At 39.5% G+C, this 10,151-nt stretch overlaps 1 pseudogene; it reads right to left on the bottom strand.

Moving 5' to 3' along the window:
• On the bottom strand, window positions 1–5,100 carry LOC125137430 (ribulose-phosphate 3-epimerase-like; annotated as a pseudogene).
• Window positions 5,101–10,151: the final 5,051 nt, after the last annotated feature.

The following is a 10,151-nucleotide window of genomic DNA, read 5'->3' as shown; positions in this document are numbered from 1 at the left end:
CTAAGCTTCCACTGTGACAGGAGTTTCTTTTTTCCTGATATGTGTGAACATTTGTTGACATATGATTCTATTGTTGCCATGTAGAACAATCATGTTATTATCAAATTCTCGAAAATACCTCAAAATCCAACTATTATAGCCTACATCGGCATCTGCATTGTAGGAATTTGCTATACATCAGGATATATGAAAAATATAACTCTACAACTTTGAAGTATAATGGATTAACTCATATGTAACCAAAATCTCAGTGCTCTTTTGTTATAATACAGTTAAAGTGAATGAATATACATTTTTACAATATTTAAGGCTCTCTAAAATACTTCATTATCCTTTTACTGGAATTGATTCAATCAATTACATGTGAATAGTGGTCTCAAATCTCTCTCCAGTACTTCCAAATTTGACTTTTTTTTTTGCTAGGGGTCAAATTGGAGCTACAGCTGCCAGCCTACACCATACCCACAGCAACGCCAAATCTGAGCCGGGTCTGTGAGCTACATACACCACAGCTCATGGCAACACCAGATCGTTAACCCACTGAGAGGGGCGGGGGATTGAACCCAAATCCTCATGAATACTAGTCGGGTTTGTTTCTGCTGAGCTGCAACAGGAACTTCTCTGACCTTTTTTAGACTTAATGTTTACTGATGATTTATCACCATTTGCATCACGATTTATTGTAGTGAATTTTGAAGATATTTGAATTGAATATACTTATGTTCACAATCTGTAACCAAAGAATACAAATTTAATTTTAATGATTATGTGAAAACTTTGTGCCATAGTGAGTTATTATTGCTTTGAAAATGTTTCTACTAGGCCTTTGGGGACAAAAGTAAAAGGTAAGGGATCACTATTACAAAACTGTTACTAGGAGTTCCCGTTGTGGCACAGTGGAAATAAATCCGACTAGGAACATGAGGTTGCAGGTTCAATCCCTGGCCTTGATTAGTGGGAACCTCCACATGTCTCTAGTGCAGGCCTAAAAAGCAAAATAAGTAAGTAAATAAATAAATAAATATAAATTGAAGGAAGGTTAAAATAATTAAGAAAAAAAAAACCTGTTATTAGCTCCGTTGGAGTGGTTTAATTTGCTAAACTTATTAACCATAGTTTGTTGTTTCACATTCATTCCAACCCCTTCTAGTGTGCCATTCTTCACTGCAGAAGCTGAGAAGCTAAAAACTACATTTCCCAGACTTCTTTGCAGCCGGAGTAGGCAGGCTTTCAGGGTTGGCAAGGGGGAGCAGAGACAAAATTCATTCTTCCACTGCCTTTGGTTTTTCTAGAGGTGAGCATGGTCTGTAGGCAACTGATTTTTCTATGGCAATGTTATCAAAAGTCCCCGTGTCTGGTCACTAGTCTCATGGATGTTCATAGTCAAGGCATGGAACACTGGTTTTCTCATAACCATCAGGGCAGGTACACTCCGCTTCTGAAGCCAGAACAATAAGAGGCTTCCTGCTCATGGAGGCTTCTTAATTGTGGTGCCTTAATTTTTTGCTTCCTTAACACAGCAATTTTGTAATCACGGTTATTTTCTGATTATGCGGTGTCAGCATGTTTCTGGAGACACAGCATTAGCATCGACTTCCTGATTTTTTGATTTGTTTCCTGACCATTCATGTACCAGCTGGCTCTTGGTGGTTCAGTTCTGCAGTGTCTCTTTGGGAATGATTCCTGAAAGCCCCCAATACATGATTTGCCCATTCCTCCCAACAGTTGTGCGAGCTGATAAATGTCTAAATTAACTATCATTTATTTCTGTAACTCACCCCAGATCAGTATAGTTTCCCACTGTTTATAGAAATATGTGCAGAGTTATCCTGCCATTGGAGGTACTCTACAATCTAGTTCCGTTTTTGCAAACATGATCATTTTTTTCACTGACAGATTTTCTCTGTGTCAGCAACACATCATTTCTGCCCCAAGTGTTTGCTCCCAGGTTATCTTCGTATTTCTTTCACTTTGTAAATCTCTCACTGTTAGGTATTGCCAGCAGGCTACAGTTTTGGCATTTCTTTCCGAGACCTACACCACAGCTCATGGCAACGCTGGATCTGTAACCCACTGAGCAAGCCCAGGGATCGCACCTGCATCCTCATGGATACCAGTCAGATTTGTTTTCCACTGAGCCATGACGGGAACTCAGTTTTGGCATTTTATAGATGCTTGAATTTACAAACATCTTATATATCATGTCCTATACATATTTAATTTCTTATTTTTCTTATTATAAGTGGAAAACGTATGTTTTAAACGAAAGAGAAAGGCATAAAGAAGGCAATGAAAATCGCATGTTATTCTACCATCCATATACCATTAGCACTGTTTGGATGGGTAATTTCAATTTTTGGCACTTTTTTTCTATTTTTTAATTTTTCTTCTCAGGGCCACACCTGTGGCATATGGAAGTTCCCAGGCTAGAGGTCAACAGAGCTACAGCTGGAGCCTACACCAGAGCCACAGCAACACCGGCTCCAAGCAGCATCTGTGACCTCTGCAACGCCGGATCCTTAACCCATTGACCGAGGCCAAGGATCGAACCTGCGTCTTCACTGACATTATGTTAGGTTCTTAACCTGCTGAGGCACAATGGGAACGCCTCTGTACTTACATATATATTTATGTAATCAGGTAAATACTGTGCATGCTATTTGATAAACTGCGCTTTTCCAATAATGTACGCAGCCCATTTCCAAGTCAGTAGATATGAATGTACATTAAGTTTTTGACTAGCACTGTCAAAGTAATTTGTCTTTGCACAGTTAAAAGTGTAATGCAGAACTACATCATTAAGCTTTTGAAAATCTAAGTGTGTTTTAAATTGTTCCCTTTTTATGAGGTAACAATTACATTGACTAAAAATAAACCATAAGCTACAGAATAGAGACCTAGAGAAGAGAGATTTGTTGTATTCTTATTAAGAGAAACAATGTACATATAATAAAATGTAATTGCAACTAAGAATCAAATGGTTGGTGCCAAGGTAATTTAGGAGACAAAGCTCAGCCAATTTATACAGCACTTTACAATTATGAACTGAACACAGACTGTTAAGACTAAGTGCATGGCATTTTTGTTTTGTTTTGTTTTGTTTTGGTGAACGTTGCTGCCATCTGTCTTCATGTTAGAAGCACACTTCTTTAACTTGGCAGTTATAGGCCAGTGGAACTTTTGTATCTGAGGATAATTTTGCCAGAAAAGGCTACTAAGGTGAATGTACTTAACAGAAGGACATTAGAGAGTAAGGACATTCTCTTACATCGATAATACAATTATAAGAAAACGTAAGAAAATTCACAGTTCCCTCTCATGCAATAATCAATATTTTAGTTTCTCACTGTTGCTTAACACTTTCTATAGCTTAGGCCACAGCCACAGCAACTCGGGATCCAAGCCACGTCTGTGACCTACACCACAGCTCATGGCAACACCAGATCCTTAACCCGCTGAGTGAGGACAGGGATTGACCCCCAACCTCATGGTTCCTAGTTGGATTCGTTTCTGCTGTGCCACGATGGGAACTCTGTATAACTCTTTTTTTTTTTTTTTTCAGATCCAAACTTATTTATCACACACATACACAAATCGCAAATGACATGAAACAGACAAACATAAGGAATTCTTTGCTTTTGGAAAACAGCCACGATACAACAGAAAATCCTTTTTAGAAATTCAGAAAAAAAGCTTTTTTTTTCATAATGGATGATATGCCTTTCTTATGCATTAAGACACATTTCTGTTTATAACTTTCTTTAATACAGCCATATTTTTTACTCTTTATAAAAATCCAGTAAAAATGGTATTTTACCACACTGATCTTTAAATTCCATCACTAAAAAGGTAATTATACACACTTTCTAACCTCTTGGAACATTATGCATATTGTATGTATGTATGTATGTATGTATGTATGTATGTATGTATTTGCCACACACCTGCTGCATGTGGAAGTTCCTGGGCCAAGGATCGAACCTACACTACAGCAGCCCAAGGTGCTGCATGCAGTATCAGTGCTGGACCGTTAAAATGCTGTGCCACAAGAGAATTCTTCTGTATATTTTAGTCATAGGAATGAATGTTCCTCAGAAAAGCATCACTGCCTTCATTGTAGTATGATTTGGTAGTCAGTATTTTTATTTTCCAGTAAAAAGATCTCATGAGCAGAAACCTGGGACTCCTAGAGATTTCATTAGTGGAGGGCATGTTTCTGAGCAGCTTCTGAGCAAATTTTCCTTCCTTCCTAGGGCCACACCTATGGCGTATGGAAGTTTCCAGGCTAGGGGTCGAGTCGGAGCTGCAGCTGCCAGCCTACACCATAGCCACAGAAACACTGGATCTGAGACATATCTGCAAACTTTGCTGAACCTTTTATCAACACTGAATCCTTAACTCACTGAATGAGGCCAGAGATGAACCTGCGTCCTCTCGAATACTATGTTGAGCTGTTTACCTGCTGAGCAAAGCTTTCTTAACAGGTTGATCATAGATCTGGGGTCTTCACTCCTCACTATGGCTCAGCCAGACACCATCATTTTAGCTTCTGCCTCTGCTCACTTATGGGTGGTGTCAGGACCTACTTCCTCATCAACCGCTATGTCCGAAGACAGGAATTGGGTCCTCAAAGTGAAACTTTGCCATCATATCTTCCATGAATTTCTGCCCTCCAAACCCAGTTTCCACTGTCATAACCAAGGTGTGAAATACTCAAGTGTAGTTCCTGGTTTGATAGCAAGGCCAACCTTCCTTCCATTCTCCTGAATGTCTTTAATCAAAGCCCCAAGGTCCTCAGTAGACTCAAGATGAAACATGTATTGACTGGTGCCTGCTACAGCCATTGGCTTTACCCAGTGTTCTGGCCTGGATACCATCATGTGCATGTCAGAGAAATGGTCCTGGCTAAGATACCTTCAGAGCTTTGTACCAGAGCTTTGTACCACAGTGTGACCAAAGGTGATGCTGGGAACGAAATCCTGTCCATTACCTCCAGGTGCAGATAACTGGCCCCAGAGTCCAGCAATCCAGGGCATTTGGCTCCTAAACTGGCCAGGTTGCTTTTGAGGGTGGATAGCCAATCTTGCAGCTGGACACCATGGTGCTGGTTTCCTAGAGCAAATTATTCAACCCATATAGCTTCTTTGATCTGAACCAGACTCTGGTCAAAATTCACACATTGCATTTGGTTTATGTGTTTCCCTCTCTTGTTCTTAATTTCTCAAGTCAAGTTTATTGAGGTATAATTTACAGCAAAGGTCACCCTTTTTTTAGGGGCACAGTTCTAAGAGTTTTGACAAATACATGGAGTCATATAACCACCATCATCATCAAGGCATAAATTATTTCCATCACTGCAAAAAGTTCCCTCCTGGCTCTTTGGAGTCAATATCTTCTTCCTCATCTGGCCTCCTGCCCTGGTAAACAATATCTCATTTCTGTTCTTACAGTTTTATGTAGTCTCATATGTGCACTGCTACAGTAGATAGCCTTTGATGTCTGGCTTCTTTCAGATGAAACTTTTGAGGTTCATCTGTGTTGTTGTGTGTCAGTAGTTTGTTTTTATTGCTGAGGAGTATTCCATAGTGTGGGCCCACTATGACTTATTTATTCATTCACCAGTTGATGGACATATTGCCAGATTAAGTCAATTAGAAATAAAGCAAACTTTAAGTTGTGACTGCAGCTATGTTATAATCTCTAGAACAAATTTATTTATTTATTTATTTATTTATTTATTTATTTATTTATTTTTGGCTGCGCTCAGGGCATGTAGATGTTCCTGGGCCAGGGGTGGAACCCATGCCACTAAGTGACCCAAACCACTGCAGTGATAATGCTGGATTCTTAACCTGCTGAGCCACAAGGAAACTCTACAGATTTATTTTTTATTTATTTTTTATTTTTTTGTCTTTTTGTCTTTTCTGGGGCTGCATTCGAGGCATATGGAGGTTTCCAGGCTAGGGGCCTAATCAGAGCTGTAGCCACTGGCCTATGCCAGAGCCACAGCAGCTCTGGATCTGAGCCTTGTCTGCGACCTACACCACAGTTCACAGCAATGCTGGATCCTTAACCCACTGATCTAGGCCAGGGATCAAACCCGAAACCTCATGGTTCCTAGTCGGATTCGTTAACCACTGTGCCATGACAGGAACCCCCAGACTGATTTTTAAAATGTCATGTTAAAGTCTAAAATGTTCTTTAGGAGTTCCCGTCGTGGTGCAGTGGTTAACGAATCCGACTAGGAACCATGAGGTTGCGGGTTTGATCCCTGGCCTTGCTCAGTGGGTTGACGATCCGGCGTTGCTGTGAGCTGTGGTGTAGGTTGCAGACGCGGCTCGGATCCCGCGTTGCTGTGGCTCTGGCGTAGGCCGGTGGCTACAGCTCCAATTCAACCCCTAGCCTGGGAACCTCCATATGCCGCGGGAGCGGCCCAAGAAATAGCAACAACAACAACAACAACAATAACAACAACAAAAGACAAAAATAAAATAAAATAAAATAAAATGTTCTTTAATAGAAGAGTTCCTGTCATTGGGTTAAGGATCCGGCGGATCCCTTGTTGCTGTGGCTCTGGCATAGGCCGGCAGCTGCAGCTCTGATTCGACCCCTAGCCTGGAAACTTCCATGTGCTGAGGGAGTGGCCCAAGAAATGGCAAAAGCACAAAATAAATAAATAAATAAATAAATAAATAAATAAATAAATAAAAAAAATTAATTTAAAAAATAAAATAAAATAAAATGTTCTTTAATAGAGTTTTACCAATCACAAATTTGAAATTATCTACAACATAAAATCATAAATAACTAAAAGTTTCTACTTCTCTTTCAAGTTAAATTTCTGTGTACCTTTTCCTCCATATACACACTAATACACATAATTCATAAATACGTAAACATACACACACCACTTACCTAGGTGCAAGATTTTAGTCGACTGTCATAGTAGTTCATTAAGATTGATCTTGATGTATTTTGGGTGTAAAGGGGTCTGTAATGACAAATTCTGGGTTTTATAAACATTACTCCATCAACTAGCAACCTTATTTTAGGATGCCAAAAATGTGGTGGAGCTATGAAGTATTAGGACAGATGCAGAGAGCACTGAAAATTTGGGGTGATGCGGACTCTCCATAACTTTTTGTTTTCATAAGGGTGCTGCTCCATTTTCTCACTAGAACAAACCAGTTCATTGCCAACACCCCCTGCATTGCATACCAGTATATGTCATCACATTTCAAGTTCCTCAAAATGCCTCTGAGAATTACTATTTCCAGTAATGGGGCAAGATGATTGTACATATGGAACTTTACTTCTGTGATTGCACTTGCTAAAAGTTCTCACGGAAAGGTAAAAAGAGTACAGCGATTTAGTGCTCAGTTCTGGAGTCAGAATCCAGGGGTTCACCCCCAGCTCTGTTATTTAATGGGGGTGTGATCTTGGGCAAGTTACTTACAGTCTGTCCCAGTTCTGTTGTCTATAAAATGTTTTCTCATAGGAATGTTCTAAAAATTAAATAGGTTACTGCATGGAGAGTATTTAGGGTAGAACTTGCTGTGCACTATGTGCTCAGTAAATGGTAGTGTGTGTTATCTATTCCAAATCTGAGACCAAATTATATAATGTAGTACAGTTTACAAAACTTCTACTAGGTCAAGTCTAAAAATCTCCATAATAATACTCATAGCATTATTTATTGAATTCTTGCTATGTTCTAGGCATTTCTACTAGGTCTTAAAAGGAATTAATCCGTATCTCAACAACTTTAATGTTATTCCCATTTTAAAAACAAGAGAATCGAGAAAGTTATAGTTTAATTAACCTGCCCTTTAGTGGAGTAGAGTGGAAGCCAGGGTTGTCTGATTTCAAAGTTAACTTTTAATCCCTCTTCCCTAAAAAAAAAAAAAAAAACAAAAAAAACCAAAAAAAAACAACAACTTAGTAGGTGATGACATTTGTTAAAGCATTACAAGTTAAAAAAATCTATTTGCTCAGCTCTTGAAGCTCTTTTTTTTTTTTTTGTCCTTTTGTCTTTTTAGGGGTGCACCTGTGGCATATGGAGGTTTCCAGGCTAGGGGTCTAATCAGAGCTACAGCTGCTGGCGTACACCAGAACCACACCAACGTCACATCCAAGCCCCATCTGCGACCTATACTAAAGCTCACGGCAACGCTGGATCCTTAACCCATTGAGTGAGGCCAGGGATTGAACCTGCAACCTCATAGTTCCTAGTCAGATTTGTTTCTGCTGTGCCATGATGGGAACTCCTTGAAATTATTGATTAATAAATTTATTCAATAGGTAATGTATTTTATTATGTATTTATTGACTATATTCATTACACTGTACATTTCATACCTGTGATTCATTTATTTTGCAAATGAAAATTTGTATCTCTTAATCTTCCTCACCCATTTCTCCCCTCCTGCCACACCCCTCCCATCTGGGAACTTCCTGTTTGTTCTCTCTATAACTGTTTCTGTTAAGTTTGTTTTTTTGTTTTGTTTTTTAGATTCCACATATAAGTGAAATCATACAGCATTTGTCTTTCTTTGTCTCACTATTTCACAAAGCCTAATACCCTCTAAGTCCATCCATGCTGTCAGAAATGGCAAGATTTCATTCTTTTTTGTGGTCCAGCAGTATTCCATTGCACACACACACATCTTCATTCATTTATTGATGGTAACTTAGGTAGCTTCCATATCTTGGCTACTGTAAATAAAACTATTATGAATATTGGGGGGCAGGAATCTTTTTGAATCAGTATTTTTCTTTTTCTTGGATTAAACACCCAGGAGTGGAATTGCTCATATGGTAGTTCTATTTTTAATTTTTTGAGGGGTCTCCATACTGTTTTCCACAGTGGCTGCACCAAGATACATTCTCACCAATGGTGCACAAGGGCTCCCTTTTCTTCACATCTTTGCCAATTTTTTATTATTATCTTCTTGATAGTAGCCATTTTTACATGTGTGATTTCTCCATATTATTTCAATTTTCATTTCCCTGATGATTAGTGATGCTGAGCATCTTTTCATGTGCCTACTAGCCATCTATATGTTTTCTCTGGAAAAATGTCTATTCAGATCTTTCACTATTTTTTTTTAATCTTTTTTTTTTGATGTTGAGTTGTGTGAGTTCTTTGTATATTTTGGATATTTCCCCCTTACTGAATATATTGCTTGCAAATCTCTTCTTCCATACAATAAGTGGCCTTTTCATTTGTTGATAATTTCCTTCGCTGTGCGAAAGCTTTTTTACCTGATATAGTCCCACTTTTTATTTTTGCGTTTATTTCCCTCACCTAAGGAGAAGGTAATGTATTTTTTGATTAAAATTCCCTTGCAAATTTTTATTAAATCATAAAAGTAGGACATAGTTTCACAGAATCATTAAACAGGTCAAGTCTTCAGAACATCTAACTTAACCCTCACATCATGTAACTAATGAAACGGCCAAAACAGGGTCCGAGCTTGTTCTAGATGACATTGCTAATCCAGGTTTCAAGACTCCTGATTTAGGGTTCCTTTCAGGACATTATGCTTAAATGATATCACTTACATAGATCATTTTGTTGCCAATGCCTCACAAAAACATTATCCACATTTTTGTTTTTTTTTTGTCTTTTTGCTATTTCTTGGGCCGCTCCCACAGCATATGGAGGTTCCCAGGCTAGGGGCCTAATCAGAGCTGTGGTCTCCGGCCTACGCCAGAGCCACAGCAACGAGAGATCCGAGCCGCATCTTCAACCTACACCACAGCTCACGGCAACGCCGGATCGTTAACCCACTGAGCAAGGGCAGGGACTGAACCCGCAAACTCATGGTTCCTAGTCGGATTTGTTAACCACTACGCCACGACGGGAACTCCTACCCACATATTTGAAAAAATATGTGATCCATCATCATTATACTATTATTCCTTTCAGAGAAGATGCAAAATGAGCTGGGTGTGGCTGAGGAGACTTCGTAGTAAACTACTTCTGCACGTTGGAGCAGGGGCGGGTGCGGAGAGAGAGAAAGAAGCTTGACTACCGCGAGGATGGGGGCGGGGCTACGAGATGGGCGGGGCTGCGAAAGCGGACGCGCGAGTACAAGCGAGGGGGCGGGCCTCTAACGGCTTCCTTCCTCCGGAGTCGAAGGGTCTGT

This window comes from Phacochoerus africanus, chromosome 10 (assembly GCF_016906955.1).
Source record: "Phacochoerus africanus isolate WHEZ1 chromosome 10, ROS_Pafr_v1, whole genome shotgun sequence".
Lineage (NCBI taxonomy): Eukaryota > Metazoa > Chordata > Mammalia > Artiodactyla > Suidae > Phacochoerus > Phacochoerus africanus.
Note: the sequence above shows the minus strand (reverse complement) of the source record. Positions and strands in the feature narration are given on the sequence as shown.